Genomic DNA, 17,500 nt, shown 5'->3' with positions numbered 1-17,500 from the left:
TTGGGGGCCAGTTACCCATCTGTTAAATTTGCTTAATGTAGAGGCAATTAGAGGGAGGGAAGTGATGGAATGAGGAATGGAGAAGAATTGGGGCCATTCGGTTTAACAGAACAGTCAATTATCACCCCCTGCTGTGCCATAAATGATGATATCCAAAAGAGCGATTCACTGGTTAAACGTTGTTGTGGGGTGGTCCATTATGTGTGAATCAGAGGGTGTGTGTGCGTGTGTGTGCGTGTGTGTGTGTGTGTTTGTGTGTGTGTGTGTGTGTGTGTGTGTGTGTGTGTGTGTGTGTGTGTGTGTATGCAATGTGTGTGTGTATGGGCGCGTGTGTGCATGCGTGCGCGCGCGTGCGCGCGCGTGCGTGTATTCGGTGTGTGTGTGTGTGTGTGTGTGTGTGTGTGTGTGTGTGTGTGTGTGAGTGCAGGCGAATGGGAGAGGGGGTGAAATTGGGATTCATTAATCCCAACAGATAATTTCACAGTGGCCAAAGTGACAAGGAATGGCTTCAGAAATGCATCAGGCAAATTAACCGAGCCGTCAACGCTTCCTCTCCCTCTTACATTCCGTCCGTCTCTCTCTCTGTGGGCTTGCACGCCCGCATGTTTGTGTGTCTGTGCGTGTGCATCCGCGTGTTTGCGTGCGCGAGCAGATACAGGTGTGCGCAGGTGCAGAGCTTTTGCGAAGTTTTGAGTGTCTGCAGACATTAGCATAATGGTTTGATATTTTCGAATAATGGTGTGCTTCAAGCATGGGGTCGCGTTGAATATTAATGCTAAAGAAAACACGGCGATGGGGGAGGACATGTAACATAACTATCTGGACTGTCATCAAAGTGACGGACAGGAAATTGGGAGAAAATAAGGGATCCTCGGGTTTGGCATATATTGATGGTCAAAATATACACTTATGGCGATGTTGCGTCTTCGAATGAAAAGCATGCAGAGGGTTGGGTTGGAGGACAGGAAGCTGGAGGGCCTTTCATTTCATTTCCCCCTCCTTTAAACCATCTTTTCCAGCATTCCTTCGCTGTTTTGTCCTGAGAGTCACTCTTTAGATCAGGGGTTCCCGAAGATCCCCCAAAATCAAACCTGATTCGATCTGAGAGCCCCTATTTAAAATACTTTTTTCCTTCTTCCATGTATGTGTATGGTAGAGGGAGCAAGGTTTTTTAGGGCATACGATACATTAAACATCATTGTCATGGATTTGGTTGCCTCACAGCAAGAAGGTCCTGGGTTAGATTCCCACCTGGGGCGCTGTTGGCACCGTGCTTCGGCGGGTTATCTCCCAAATAGGAGCCTTTCTGTGTGGAGTTTGCATGTTCTCCCCGTGCTCACATGGGGTTTCCTCCACCCCACGTCAGAAAGGACCCCCACCAAAAACATGCACACATCATCGTCTGACCAGCGATGGACACTTATCACCTGGTCCCCGGGCACGTCCACGTATGCTGCCCACTGCTCCTGGCTGTGCCCCCGGAGGAAGGACAAGCCAGGATGGGTCAAATGCAGAGGATCCATTTCACCGGCCACCATCAAAGCATGTGCATGTGTGTGTGTGTGTGTGTGCAAGCATGTATTGTAGTGTGGTGTGTTGCGTGACGAATAAAGACTGTTTCTGTTTTCTGTTTCTGGTTAAAATTCATATTTGAACCAACGCTCATGTGGATTTTTGAATCCAACACCGGACCTTTTGGAAAAAATGTGCCTCAAATCATCCAAGACCTCAGGACGCCCCTGCCATCTCTGTAGGCCCCGTGCAGGTTGGGAACGGGAGCTTTGGAAGACAAGAAGAGTGGGAGATCCCATGTCCCACGCTACAAAGAACGGATGGATGGAGTACGGCTGCTAGAAAAACCACGTCCACCTCCTCACGTCCTTCCCCGGTGGCATGTACCGACTTTCATTCTCTCGCTCTCTTCTCTTTCAGACATTCGCTTACCCTCTTTTAAATAACACAGTTAAGTGATCGGGAAACTCGCTCAGGAAATACCTCCAGCTCTGCAGGCTGTGGGCACGGACAACTGTAGCCCTGTGCCCAAAGCCGGGCGCGGGCCAAGTCAAACAGTGGGCGTCCGTAAAGGCCCGGCCGGTCAGTGCGATTCTGGCTGGCCTTGGGCCCTTCATGAATGGACAGATTTCTCTTAAGCCCCCCATCTGGGGCCTTCACATTACAGAGGCCCTCTGTAGTTCGGGAGATTTCTCAGGTGGATCTGGAAGGAAAGTAGGAAATATCAAATGAAGAAAAATTAAGTAACTGCCGATACGTGTGGCAGTTGGCATCTCGGGAGTTCCAGCACGCTCTGTGCGCACAAAACACTCATTTGAATCAATTCATTGAGACCCTCAATACGAAAAACAACTATTAAAGCTATTTACCACGGGTCCATTTAAACCAATTATGAGTAATCACAGCAGCAGTCGGTATTTAGATGATGCCTCTGTGTCCTGGGCGTCAGATGTGCGGGACTGAGCTGCGAGCTGTTGCGAAGAGGGTCACATCCAAACAAGCACGGTGACGGGAATGCAAATAAAAACCCACACTGTGATTATTCAGCTGGGCCAGAGCGGGCGCGCCGGCATTTCCACTCAGTTATGTTTTTGGCTCGATTACGCCCGATACATCCTCTCGCGATTTGAATACGGCAGCGCCGAGATAAGCCGCTCGCTCGAGTCGTCAGACGTTGCGGAGGGTTTTTCTAACCACTGCGTCGGACCGACCGCAACACGAGTCAAGACGGCGTATTTCATGAAATGAATCCAAAGTGCCCTCTTAAACACAGCAGGTTAATAATGATGGCGTGCGGTTTTGGAATTAACAGTTCTTTGCCGCTCACTAAGGGGAGTTTCACTCCGACATAGCGCCCATCACACTCCGCCCGAGTGTAATAAGGCGGAGGGAGGATTGTTTCTATTTCTAGATTACAACAACAGTGTTAATATCTTGTTAGAGGACCAACCTGAAGGTGTTTTCTTTTACCTTTGGTTCCTAATGTGACTCACTGAAGTGCTACGGCATACAAGGTGCCATTACCTCGCACTTTTTTTTCTTGATTTCCTGAATTTCCCTCTGTGCTCCGGATGTCCAGTGCCCAGGGGGGCTTTCGTCCGCCTGCGTTCACGACAATTCAAGCTCAATTCTCAAAGCGATTCCTTGATTTCACGTCAACACTCGTTTCAAAACCTCAGCTGCTTATTCGCCAGCCCGCCAGACCTCCGCAGCGCCGAGGCTTTGAGTCTTTTATTGTTCGGCGCGTTGACTCAACGCCAGATGTTTTCTTTTTTTTTTTTTTAGCAGCATTAAACAAATGTTGAGTTGTGACTTTGCGAGAGCTTGACCTCGCGCACGCGCACGTCGCCGACGGACGCTACGATCCAGAAATGGCCGAATCAACCACTTGATCCTTTGAAACGCTTGACTCCTTCTCCTTGTCAACCTGTCCTGCCGACCCTGCTCCTCACCCGGTGCTGTCAAGCTTCGCCCGACTGCCAGCAGCACCCGGCAGCGGGATCAGAGCCAACCTTGGCATGCACGCGGCGAAGACTCAAAGTCTACTTTACCTCTCTTTGATGTGCCTTATCAAAGACCTCTTCTCCTCCTCTCCTCCTCTCCTCCGCGGACTAAAGGCGAGCATTGTTTTTGTTGTTGTTATTGATATTGTTTTTCCACCCCCGTAACACAAAGCAGTCTGACCATGACTCTGATGCTAATGTGGAGGTGGAGAGGGTGCTTTAATGAGCTGCAGAGCAGATCAGAGGGGCTCGGGGGGCGTTAGCGGGGGGGATAGGGGGGGGGGGGGGGGGGGCGAGAGGTAGAGAGAGAGAGAGAGAGAGAGAGAGAGAGAGTGTGAGGGGGAGAGAGAGAGGTAGAGAGAGGGGGAGAGGGAGGGGGAGGGGGAGAGAGAGAGAGAGAGGGAGAGAGAGAGGGACAGAGGGAGAGAGAGGGGGTGAAGGGGAGAGAGAGGGAGAGAGAGGGCGAGGGGGAGAGACGGAGAGGGACAGCGAGAGAGAGGGGGGAGAGGGAGAGAAAGAGAGAGAGAGAGAGAGAGAGAGAGGGAGGGGGAGCGAGGGAGAACAGGTAGCATTGAACATCAAAACACAACCGCTGCTCTCGCCTGCCCTCCAACAGCCATGACCCCTTCATGCAACACCGATTTCACATTTAAATTTTTATCTGCAGAAAATGTCAAAACAAACAAACAAAAAAAAAATTCATACAAAGTTTTCATCTGCATTTTTTCCCAAATGAGTGGAAGAAAATGCAAAGTAGAACATTTTTGAGAGCGTGAATCCTGTTTTTTGAGAGCGTCAATTATTATTATTATTATTATTATTATTATTATTATTAATAATAATAATAATAATAATTTCATACAAACAGATTTTGAGTATGGAATGCTCACATGTTATTGATATTCCATTTAAATATTTATCAAATAGTGAACAAATTATCTTGAGTCTTCCGGTGCTGTTGGTCCAACCTGGTGTACAGCTTCTTAAACAGATGGAAGAAGAAACACCTTGCAGCAGCTTCGCAGCCTTAATTCTTACCCCTACCACCAGCCACTACAGTTATTAAAAACAGGTTGGACTGTAGGACTGCCTTTATGTTTTCCTGAAGAGGCAATTAATGATAACTGGCAGAGAGTAACTGACTCCAAAAAAACGTTATCGTGACATCGAACATCGTATCCCCGCACCGAAACCCAGACGATGAAGGAAGGGAATTTATCCCTCCCTTCCAGAAACTGTAATCACAGTTTTACACGAGAGAGCAACTCGAAGACCAAACAGAAGGAGAAAGGAAAGATTTGTTTATCTTTCCTCCCCGTCTAAGTGGAGGGGGATTCATTAGTTCCCGTGTAAATCAATCTGCTTCTCTTTAAAGGCCTGTCAATTTACCCCCGATGTCTGGCAGTCTGACATCACTCACTGGATATTTAACTTGAAGGCCAATTAATCATCGTGATTAATTCACTCACAAAACCCCGGAGCAACTGTTCCGGTCTTCCCCCCCGCGCGGCGAAGACCGGAGCGGTCCGGATCCTCCGAGAGGCAAGGGAAGTGCGAACTTCCCCCAGTGAAGGTGGGAGTCGAGACTCCCACCTTCACTGGCGACCAATTACCTTTCCGCGCACCAACTTCTCCAACTACCGAAGCCCCCCCCCAATACCATCGCACCACAGCGTAATGAAAAAATCCAAAACGCCGCCTTTCTTCACTCAGCACGTGCACACTCATGCACACACACAAATGCACTGTCATCTTTGGTCCATTGATATGGAGGGGCTCTGTATAATTGCTTTTGCTCTTCAAATCCATAATGTTAACACAGTCTTTGAATATAAATTACGGGAATTTGCTTGCAGATGTAATGAAGAGGGTTATAGACTCGGCTTCCGGGAAAAATGCAATTTTTGACAGTGCTCTCTGCCTGCACGCCTAACCTAATATTTCCTTAGCTTAACTGAAAACTTCTCTCACCTGAACGGCGATAAAAACAAGGGAATTATACATTTAAAAGAAAAGCACCCGTGACCCTGAATGGGCCCCAGCCGTTGGCGGTGCGGAAAGTATGAATATGTAATTTGTCCAACAGTTATCATCTCTTACTGCGCGACTCAGCCCATACTCGATTCTGATTGTTCAACAGCCACAATCGATGGTCGGTTATTTCTGAATAATGACCGGCTGTCTGTCAATTACGACCATTTCTCCGCCTGGTTTAACGTCCCTGTTTTCAGGCACTGAATTCTTTGGTCGGGATCACGAGAGTCCAAAACAATCTCACAAGAACGTATGAAACCGTGTCGCTCGATGTAAATTTCACGCTTTTTGTCTCTTGAACCCAGAATTGTCGGATTGGACGAGGCGGAGCTGGGATCGGGTCAAAGGTTGAATGTTTCGCATTTGTGATTGGCTGATTGATGACTTCTCGTCCCCTCCCGCCTGTGCGATAGCCGCACGCAGCCGGGAGGGACACGGGCGGCCGATCAATCTTTCAATCATATTTCCCCTGACAGTCATGATCTATTGAAAGAAGCTGCTTCAGCGCCGAAAAGGGGAGCGATCGCTGTTGTCGTTGCAGAGTGAAACACCGAGTGCTGGAAACACGGAGGGGGCTTGAAATGCTCACTTGTAAAATTGGGGTTAGATTGTAGGTGAAAAATACGTATTTTCTTATTCTTCAAGCCCTGAGCCAACACACCCTACACTACCATTAGAATGATGGTGTGATCATGATGGGCGAATTTTAACTGGTATGACCGGCGGTGGGTCAGCAACGCATTGGACAGTGACAGTGTGTTTATTACACACTCGAAAAATAAAAGATTTAAAGACGGCCAAATTGAAAATGGAGAGAAAGCGAATTTATGGAACCTGGAAAAATTTTAATTACTAGTTTACCACAAAGAAAATAATTTCTCAGTGTTGACGTTGCTGGGGAACGTACAGCTGCTACGTATTCAAAGAGTTTGACAAAAAAAAAAAAAAATCGAGTCAAATAATCACACAGGCGATGACGCGTCATACCTCCCATACTTTGCCTCCACACTTCAGCCGTGTGCATTTTCCCCTCCTGCGCGACGCAATTCCAACGGGGAAGTCCCACAAACAAACATCCTCCACACACGTGAAAGGAGCTGATCAATCAAATTAGAGCCGGGCTCTTTTAATTAACCGATCCAATTCTCCGGATAGAACCACCACCACCGCCGCCCCCCACCCCCGGCCCGCCCCACTCCAGAGCCAGATGGTGTTGCTGAACCGTCCACCATGACGGCTCCGCATCCCAACTCTCCGGTCGCCTCGTTTGAAGAGTGGGGAACATGAAAGCGGGTGGCGAGCGGCCCTTCGGTGCCGGGGCCGGTATCGGATCTTAATATAAAAAAGCCGGGTATTTTATTTGCCGTAACAAAGGAAATTTGAGGCTTAATTTCAATCCAATTAGGGCCCGGGCCGATCGTCTCGAGAGATGAGAGAGTAATTGCTGTTTGAACATAGGGGTCTTTGTTCCGTGCGCCAGTGGATTGATAAAGGCGCTGAGCGCACAATGAGGAACTACTGGAGACGGGACAGGGCGCTGGACGTATGCACACGGATGTTCGGGCCACGGAATAAGATGATTAGAGGCATGAAACTGCTACTGTGGCTCCTTCTGTCCAAAGTTGTGATTGAGAGCGCTCTCCCCGGCGCCAACGGAAAAGATCTGTTTTCGCTAATTAGATCCGTGTGATCCTAACCCGTGTTACTTCTTTGACGCAGTCCAAGGGGCGGGCGGGATCCAGGGGGTCACTTGGGTATTCTGGAACGGGCAGGGTGCAGGGTGCAGGGTGCAGGGTGCAGGGTGCAGGGTGATCCTTCTGTTGTAAGAGGGGCCCAGGTGGGTTTTTTTTTTTATTGGCTCGAGAGAGGGTTCCAAGTGATCAATACCCTGTTCTCCACGGCCCCATCCATCCAGCCCCTGCAATGCACACACTCATTGCAACACACACACGCGCACACACACATGCACTGCAACACGCACACAAACACACACACACACACACGAACACACACACACACACACACACTACAACACACACACACATAGCAATACACACACACACACACTATGCACACACACTACAATACACACACACAATACACACACACCATACATTATTTCTGTCTCTTTCCTATCTTCCTTATCTTTCTTCTTTCTTTATTTTCTCCCTTCCTCTTCCTTTATCTGTATTTCTTTCTTTCTTCCTTATTAATTTTCTTTCTATTTCTTTCTTTCTTTCTCTTGTTCCTCCTCTCTCTTGGCCTGTTTCTCTCAAATCATGTCTGACAAACACCTGTCTTTCTTTCTGTCTTTCTTTCTTTCTTTCTTTCCTTCTTTCCTTCTTTCTTTCTTTCTTTCTTTCTTTCTCTCTCTTTTATTCTTTATCTCATTTTTTTCTTTCTTTTTTCCTGTCTTTCTTTCCCCTCTTTCCTCCCTCTCTTTGCTGGTTTCTCTCACATCATCTCTGACACACAAACACACACACACACACACTCACACACACACACACACACACACACACACACACACACACACACACACACACACACACACACACACACAGAAAACCCATTCTTAGAAAGAGAGGGAAATAAATTATCTTATGAAATTGGAATTTTGGGTGAGTGGAGGGAGGGGGGAGGTTTCTTTTTCTTTTTGACCCTGATTCAGCATTTTGACCGGCCCCCATTTAGACCTTCACACACATAAGTGCACGCATACACACTCATACGCGCATACACACTCATACACAAATACACACACACACACACACACACACACACACACACACACACACACACACACACACACACACACACACACACACACACACATGCACACAGGCCCTGACCTCTCACCCCTTGACCTGTCTGAGGATCTATTGATCACGTCTGGTTCGGGCCCGAGGTACCGACCGGTAAGGAAATGGCTGATTTGCAGTGTGATTAATGTAATGACATCATGCCTCTGACCTCGTTATCTGCACCAAACCCAAAATCCTCTGGGAGGAGAGAAGTTTTATACCATTATGAGCTTGGATTTCTATAAGAGAAGTGGCATCATATTTATTTTTTGTTATCAGTGGAGGTTGATATATAGAGAAGCAAGTGATTCAATTAACTATTAAAACAAAACAAATGGAAAAACTACTATTTTGATCCAAAGAGGCAAACTTTAAAAACCCTACACTGGACAATCACGATTAAAGCTTGACCTTCCTGCTGTACAAGGCCTAAAAACGCCATGGAGTGTCTTATAATGTGATATAAAGTGCTATAATAAGAGCATTCACTGCATTTCACACCCATACTGTACAGTTCCATACTGTAATGTGTGGATACCTTTGATCACACAATGCACAATTACCAAAATATAGGCTAAATTACATATTGATCCATTACATCCATCAAACACCATTGATTCATATACTACAGGGTTTTCATTTGAAATCACTTTGGCAATAATTAATCAAGCATTAATAAAATTCGGTAGCAATTAATAAATCACTGCAATAAAACAGTTTGTATTTTTTCTTTTCCATTGTGGTTGATTAACAAAAGTAGGCAACAGAGCTGTCACCGTGGTCTAATACTGCGATCCATCACCTACCAAAACCTACACTGCTTTGTGTGTGTGTGTGTGTGTGTGTGTGTGTGTGTGTGTGTGTGTGTGTGTGTGTGTGTGTGTGTGTGTGTGTGTGTGTGTGTGTGTGTGTGTGTGTGTGTGCTAGTCTGAAGCGGTAAGTGTGTACGATCGTGTGCGTGTGTGTTCAGCGTGCATGTATGTGATTAAATCACCGGATCGATAGCGCCTTGCTGTAAGCAACCGTACAACTCTGTCTTAGGGTTGTTAGAGCATTTTCTCTCATGCATCTTCTGCTTCTTAACACACTGCCCTTCTGTTCACACACACACACACACACACACACAGACACACACACAAACACAAGCGCAATGAGAGTATGTGCAGGGGAACTTTCTAGTAGAAAGCACTGCTGCAAAATGCCTTTTTGACTTGTATTAACCTCCTCTTCCTGTGCGGCTCTCTGGAGATGCCCCCTTGGCTGGAGGGCTGGAGGGGTGGGGGTGGTGGTGTGTGGAGGGGGGGTCTCTGCCAGGACAACGACCCAACACCCCACACAGGTCACATCTGGAGAGTCCACCCCAGGGGGTCGAAGGTCGAGTGATGAGGGCTGAGGGCCAGCTTCCCGGCTTTCGGCCAATGTCGAGGCATTGACATTGACCCTTGGCTTTGAGCGGATCAATAAGGCTCTGTGTTACTCGACTGTACGATCAATGGGCCATTTACATTTATCCCGCTCACACATCCCCCACCAACACCTTGGTTGCTGCGTTCCATGAACAGCACAAGAAAAAACCCCAAAGAAACAAAAAGAAAAACAAAGAAACAAAAGTTCTCTTGGATATTCATCAGTGCATGTCTTTATTCCTGTAATACATTATGAAATGGTCAACTTGGCGGCATCTTGGATTTTAAAGGGCCGGTTTATTTCTCTTTCTTGAAATGTTTCCAGGGGTGTGGCGGAAGGTATATACAGTCATATGGAGAATACACAATTCTATTATATATCAAAATACACAGTGATTTACTTTTTTCACCTCCTCAGTAATCCATCCTTAATGGTGGACCCAACTCTCTCCCATGAGCATTACAGCCCGAATATTTCCATTGCTATTTCAACTGTAAAGCTGCTTTTATAACAAACCATTCACAATAAGAGCCCTGTCATTGTCTGTGTCTTAAAATCAAATTGTATTGTTGAATTTTGAATATATAGATCAACAAAATGAATCGTTCGAATCTCACCGACTCGACCCAAACCAACATACCAAGGACGAAAGTGTGTGACCCGGAATTGCCGCAAACTCCGTCAAAACAAATAGTAGTTTGTCATTCAATTAATAGGGGCATTGAATTGTTTCTCAAGTGTTACCATTTAATTTTCATTCTCAAGGTCCTTCACGCAAGCTTCTGCCCCTTTAACTTTCCCCACCTGGCGCTGCTATCATGGACCGCTTTCCATCCTCTGTGAGCTTTTCTGTGACCTGGGACATTTAGACAAATTGAAGCTGTGTTGTTTGGACAGTGTTTTCTATTAAATGGACTTTCCTTTATATTCACACATGGAGCATTTCCAGTCCCAGAGCAATTATACACATGGCTACACTTGGAACTAAAGGAACATGCTGAATCTTTATCACCAGGAAAAAGAGCAGCAACACTGCGAGACCTATGGAATTTGGATCCTTTAATGCGTCTTATCCAAAATAGAGGAATTTTATTATTTTTTTTATTATTATAATCAAATGACCAGGTGCTGTGGTAAGTCAGAATCAGAACAATGAGGGAGGAAAGATTATCTCTCTCTCTGAGGGAGCTGAGGTTAGTTTTAAACTCAGCAGCATTTTCCACAAGCGATGCATAAAAAGCGACGACGGAGAGGCCACATTTGTCTTCCAATTTAATTTAATGTAATTTAATTTAATTTAATTTAATACTTAAATGCAATTTGTAATAAGCGCACCAGAATCCTCATAAACTTTGCTGTAACAGTCACAAAAACATTATTATTATTATTATTATTGTTTAAACGTATTATTATTATTATTACTACTACCACTACTACTAATGTTGATACTACTACTACTACTTATCATAATAATAATATATATTTTTACACTACTACTTCTCCAGATAATAATAATGATAATGAATAATATTTAGTACTAGATATAGAAGTAGCACTAGTAGTAGTAGTCCTAACAGTATTTTCAATTATTATTATATTTAGTGAAAATATGAAACAGAGAAATGTGTCCACATATGAAACAGACACAGATTCCAATCCCTTTTTTTGAATCAATTTTATCGCACAACAGCGATAATATCTAACACCGGCTCAACAAGGACTGAAACATGTACCTTCCCGTGTTTTCTTCCTGGATTTCCCAGGTCTCGGCAGCATTTGAGAAGCAAGAGCCAGGACGCCGTCGGGGCGTTTGAACCAGAGACGTTTGAACCCACACCCTCCGCCCGCTCTCCCGGTGGGGAGGGGGGAGGGAGAAGGCGCGTCATGTATTATTTAGAGTCCGACCTGCCTTTGTCCTTGATCAGCGTCTGATTGAGAAAGATCCCGTCTGAGGGGCTTCTTCCCCCGCAGCCCGGTGAGGAGGACGACTTTGAAACTCCGCCGAGCATGAAAGGTGAACTTGTGACCCCCCGGCACACGAAACGCAAAAAAACAAAACGTTGACATTTTGTAAATGTATATGTCATTTGGGCTGATTGCAGGTGTTTAGGTGTGATTTTAAAATCACCGGCGGGTGACACTGTGCGCGGCTTTTAACTCGATGACGGTGTTCTCCACAGAAAGAGGACGGTCTAAAAGGGATGCACCTGGGTCGGTTTTCAATTGTTTCAAATGGTTTGAATTGCACTTTAATCTGCGATCTGGCTTCCCTTTATCCCAACACGCTCTTATATGTAAAATCCTTGCTGCGTGTCATTTATATCACCACACCCAGTGAGATAAGGCAGCCACGACGGCCCCCAAGGTGTTGTCGCAGGCACTAATAGATATAAGCGCGTAAGTATTAGTAAATATGGCCGGGGGCTGCGGGGAGCTTTGTTTTAGCCGATCCCTAATTAAAGCGTAAACTCCAGACATCCCAGCCACAGCTGATACGCTGCTCAAGTCATTACCGGCTCTAATTCTACAGCAAGGCACCTTGTTAACGGGAGCGCGGCCTCCGAGTCCCCCGACGCCGCGCCCACTGCGCTCGCGGGGCTCCTGCAGGCTGGTTCGCAGCCGAAAAGTCACCGCTGCGTTTGATCCATAAAGTGTTTTTTGTTGCCACGCCTGATGATGCAAAGTATCTCACAGAGCCAGAGAGGATGGATGGTTGATCCAGCCATCTCATATTGGGGATCCGACCATATAGGACGAACCCCTTCACTTCCATCTGGAATTACATATATATATATATATATATATATACATTTTCGATATTGACCTTTATCAAAGAATTTGTCCATTTTCACAGCTGTTCTGGGCAATAGAAAATGCTGTGTCGTACTGTTGTATACTGTACTATATATTTCCATAACTCACTTTATTCACATGCACTTTACTACACATATCTGTATATACAAATAGCCTATCCCATATGCATAACTCTATTCCCTTCTATTTTGTACCCCCACTTTGTATTTTCTTTTTGAGTTTTATTTTATTTTTATTTAATTTTATTTATATTATTGTATTCACTAACTGCATTACGTTCTAGGAATCAGTTAGTTTCAGTTTATTTGCTAGGTAGGAATTAGGTTTGCTATTATGTTCGGTTCAGTAACTATTGTGCATAATCTCTGGCTGCGTTGCAAAGACATTTCACTGCATATATGTATGAACGTACGTATATGTATGTGACAAATAAACCTCTTGATTAATAAACCTCTTGAATAATAAACAAAAAATAGCAAAAACAAACAAAAAAAAAGTTATTTGAGATTCCTACATAAGTATACGTAAATACTGACCCAAATAAAGTCAGTTATATAACTTGAAACACATCTCATAATGTCTCAATCTATGCCATATCTGTCATGAGCATAAAGATAATACGTATAAAATAATTAAATAAATACTATTTCTATGTCGTGTCGACGTCCCAAACCGAGACAAAATTGCCGACGAGGGAAATGTCAGTATTTCAAAAATGAATTGTGCTGTGGGTTTCTTTTGAAACTTAGCAATAGCTAACTCTAACAGCTGAGGTAATGCACTTTTCTCGAAAGTTACTGATGTTATTTGCCGCAGGGTCCTCAATAACAGTGACGGTATTAGTTTGTTAGTCGAATGTCTGTAAGATGAACTCCATCTTATCAACACTCTTAAATAACGGGAGAGTAATTAGCAGCAGCTCCACTGCATTTAAAGCTACGGACACAGAAACATGAGAGGACTGAAACACAGGGTTTAGAGGCATGTTAGAATGGCTAGAATCCATAACCTGAGTGGTATTTTCAGCAACATTTTATTTTCTTTTTTTTAATAAACATGTTTTGGGGACCCCAGAGACCTTATATTAACTTGGTGAAAAGGTGGTGACTTTGAAGGTGTACGCCCCTCAGTTTGCCTCCGCGATCGTCAACAATTTGAAACTGCAGACTAGAGATGTTCATAATAACTCCAGTTGCTGTAATGAGATCCACGCGTGGCGGCTGCGTGTGAATTCTCTTTAATTCTCCGTCATACAGCTTTCGATGCCGTATCCCTGCAACCGGCGAAGCGTCGTCGTCAAGTGCAGTGAAAAGGCTGCTGCGGCGGGCGGCCTGTATTTGAATAACAAATTCAATCAAAAAAGCAGGTTAACCTTCAAGCTACAGTGTGCATTGATTCAGTGTTAAATATGCATTCGCAAGATTTATTGTCCTGCGTTGATAGGCCTGTGAAAGTTGGACAAACGCCACCAAAAAATGGGGCTTTATCCCGCGCGCGCCCTCCCTCTCTTGTCAACGCTGGGATCTACAATCAAGATAATCCATCACTGTGGCACATAAAGCAAAAAAAAGATATTAAACTCACTCCGGGAAAATGTATTCATCGGGACTAAAATGAGCGTAAAATGCTGTTTAAGCATTTAGTGAAGGTTAAAAAAAGGAGAATACTGCAGGTTCAGGCACCTTGAGATTCTTTGCCTCTGTGACGTTAGGATTTCCTGAATCCGGGAAAGTTTCACCTCCGCGACACACACACACACACACACACACACACACACACAAAAAAACGCAATTGACTTTGTCTGTTTGGAAACTGTGATGGTAGCGCTATCTCAGCCCGCGGAGCAGCAGAGTGTGAATTATACAATGACAATCAACTTGGGGGTGATGCTCAGTTTAATGGTACGATCCGCTTTAGGGGTGTCTGAAATCGCATTGGGTTGGAGGGACATGTTTCGACCCCCGCCCTGTTGCTTTTACCCCTTTTTTTTTTGGCCCCCATAATCCGAACCATGCTGTGGAGGGTCAATAAATAGGAGACTGTTTTGGAACAGATAAATAAATACATTGCGATGGTAAAACCGCATGCGAATCAATGACCAGGCGGAAGACTGTGTAAAATTATTACAAAATATACTCATGCGGGTCCATTGATTTCTGCCCGTTCCTCTCAATGTACGAGTCCCGGAATCATGTCACCCATCAATATAAGACACACACGCACGCGTGCACGCACACGCACACACACACACACACACACACACACACACACACACACACACACACACACACACACACACACACACACACACACACACACACACACATGTCAATAATAATTTAGATGACTGTTGCATTAGTCCAAACCAGACATGGGTACAAGCTGTAGCTGCATGTACTCAAGTCATTTATGAAAGGTATTGAATTGTATGTTGGTATTGGAATCACATTTTGACACATAACAAAAACACATGACAAATAACATAACATTTTTTACCAAGAAATGATTTATCAGTATTTGTTTTACCTACAGTCACCGCTTTACTTCCCCCCTATGAGTCCAGAACTTCACCATGAGTTCTGGTTTTATTTCTTGTTTTTGTGATGTTGTAATTTCTCGTTATTATTAAAATAAATATATTTGTTAACGTCATGCTACTGTGAAAAATCAGCTTGAAGTTCCATTCACTGAGGCAGTGGAACAGCAGCCAGAGCTTCAAATCACTTTCACGTCACAGCATCTTCACCAAATCTGGTCCCAGAGAATAATCTGTGTTGTTCGTCACATAGGAATATTACTTACAGCACAATAGTAGTTTGAAGGCCACGTTTTTTTGGGCTGCAGAGTAATATTTCCTGCTGGGTACGGCGCCAATAATTCAATTAGGAGCGTGCGATGAGAAGCGGGAACAGGTTGAAGCGGCAGATGTTGAGGTAGAAGAGGAGAAGTTCAAACGCGAAGCGGTGATGAGAGCCCAGAGAATCCAGACGTGAAGCTCCTTGCACTTCACTTCATTCCACCAGTGCGAGACGCCGGATTCTGGCCTTTGAAAATTTTACAGCTGATATCTAAAGTTTGTACATGTGGTATATAAAAGACGATACACATAGCTATAAAACCAAATATATATATATATATATATATATATATATATATATTTGAAAAACCTTTCTTTACCTTTTACCTGCAGGTTGGTCCTTCAGGGCGTGGTTCTTTCTGAGACTTTGACACGAGGAGCAACAGGGCAGCGCCGCGCTCCACCATACAGTAAAAAATCCTGCTCATCTAAATCCAATGTGCCTTGAACTGGTGCCAAGGCCTGCTCAGAACCCCGTTGCCAAGGGCAACCTTGTTCGACTCCTCTATCTGCTGAGCAGATGCCCCTGGTCGTCCCAGAGGAGCAGATGTCGCCATGCCAACAAACAGGTGTCCGGCGCTCCGATGGGCAGGTGTGTGAGAGGACAGGCGAGTGGCGCACACACACACACACACACACACACACACACACACACACACACACACACATACACATACACATACACATACACATACACATACACACACACACACGTGCACAGATACACACATGCACACGCACAGAAGTGCAGATATTGCAATGGAACTTGTTTTCGAGAGTAAAGCAAGAGGACAAAATACTTTCCCGCGAAGATGAGAACGGAGGATATACAGTAGATCCACATTATGTAACCTACTTGGTTGTTTATTTAAATTAGAAAAAATAATAATAATAATAAAAATAAAACAACAATTATAATAATAAAAACTTTAATGATAGACGGTACATTTATTATAATGGATATTAATAATTTGCTCTTGTGCTTGTGCTCTTGCTATGTTGTTCAGAGCATGATCAGAAAAAGTCTTTATATAAGCACCGAGCAAGAATCATTTTAATTCAAAACTTTCGGTAAAAATTCTTTCTTTCTTTGCTTTTTCTTTTTAAATATAATTAGTATGAAAATATTAAAAAAATCAAAAAAATCAATGCACATTTCCCTCTCGGTGTGCTGGTGGCGAGCAGGAAATGAAACTTGTGATTATTCATGTCATTCAACAATGGCTAATTAAATATTCCTTACCCTGGGAGCAGGGGAGGGGAGTGGAGCGCGGCTACGGGGACACACTAACAGGAGCTGACAGATCTTTAGAGTTATGTTTATTTATCATCGCTAACATTTAACAGGCCGCGTAGGAGCCCTCTGGCGCGTGACCTGCCCTGGCGGGTCCGGCGGGCGTGTTGCTCCACTTTTACAAAAACTTTTGCGGGACGCGGCCGTGGCGCCGCTCCCCTCCCCACTCGGCTCAAACTCACTCCGATGAGGAATCAATCATTTATACGCGTTAAAAAATCAGACGTCAACAATCAACTGTGGCGCTCTCCCTTTATTTTCCAGGTTGTCTGCGTGGAAAAAAAAAAAACGGAACATTTTTATACTTCGGTATCATGTTGAAGGTGTAAAATAGGGAAGTGTGGAATTCTTCGCTACAGACAATGCATTTAAACGGGCGATCTTAGATGTTGTGGCAAATAGATGGAAAACCTTAATAACGTCTTCAAAAGTATAAATTAATGAATGAATATATGAACGTGGCTGTTTAGCATCTGCGTGGAGATACATTATTCACCCGGCTCTCCTTCTCCCTGCCACCCGAGCTCAGGATAACATTATACTTCTATTAATATAAATGTCCGCTTTTTACCAATGCAAACCAAGTCGGCTTTCCATACCGGATTTTACTTTCGAGAAATGTCAATCCTACTCGGGGTCAGAGGTATAAATTTGCACGCTGGGACCGGTATATAAGCACAACTTCCAAGAGAGGAAAAAAGAAAGGACCGCGAAGACGTGTGCTCGTCCGGCTGGGTTTGGAACTATATTTGGAACTTTGAAAATAAAAGAGTGA

The sequence above is a fragment of the Zeus faber genome, assembly GCF_960531495.2.
Source record: "Zeus faber genome assembly, chromosome: 18".
Lineage (NCBI taxonomy): Eukaryota > Metazoa > Chordata > Actinopteri > Zeiformes > Zeidae > Zeus > Zeus faber.
The sequence above is the reverse complement of the archived record's forward strand: the minus strand, read 5'-3'. Positions refer to the sequence as shown.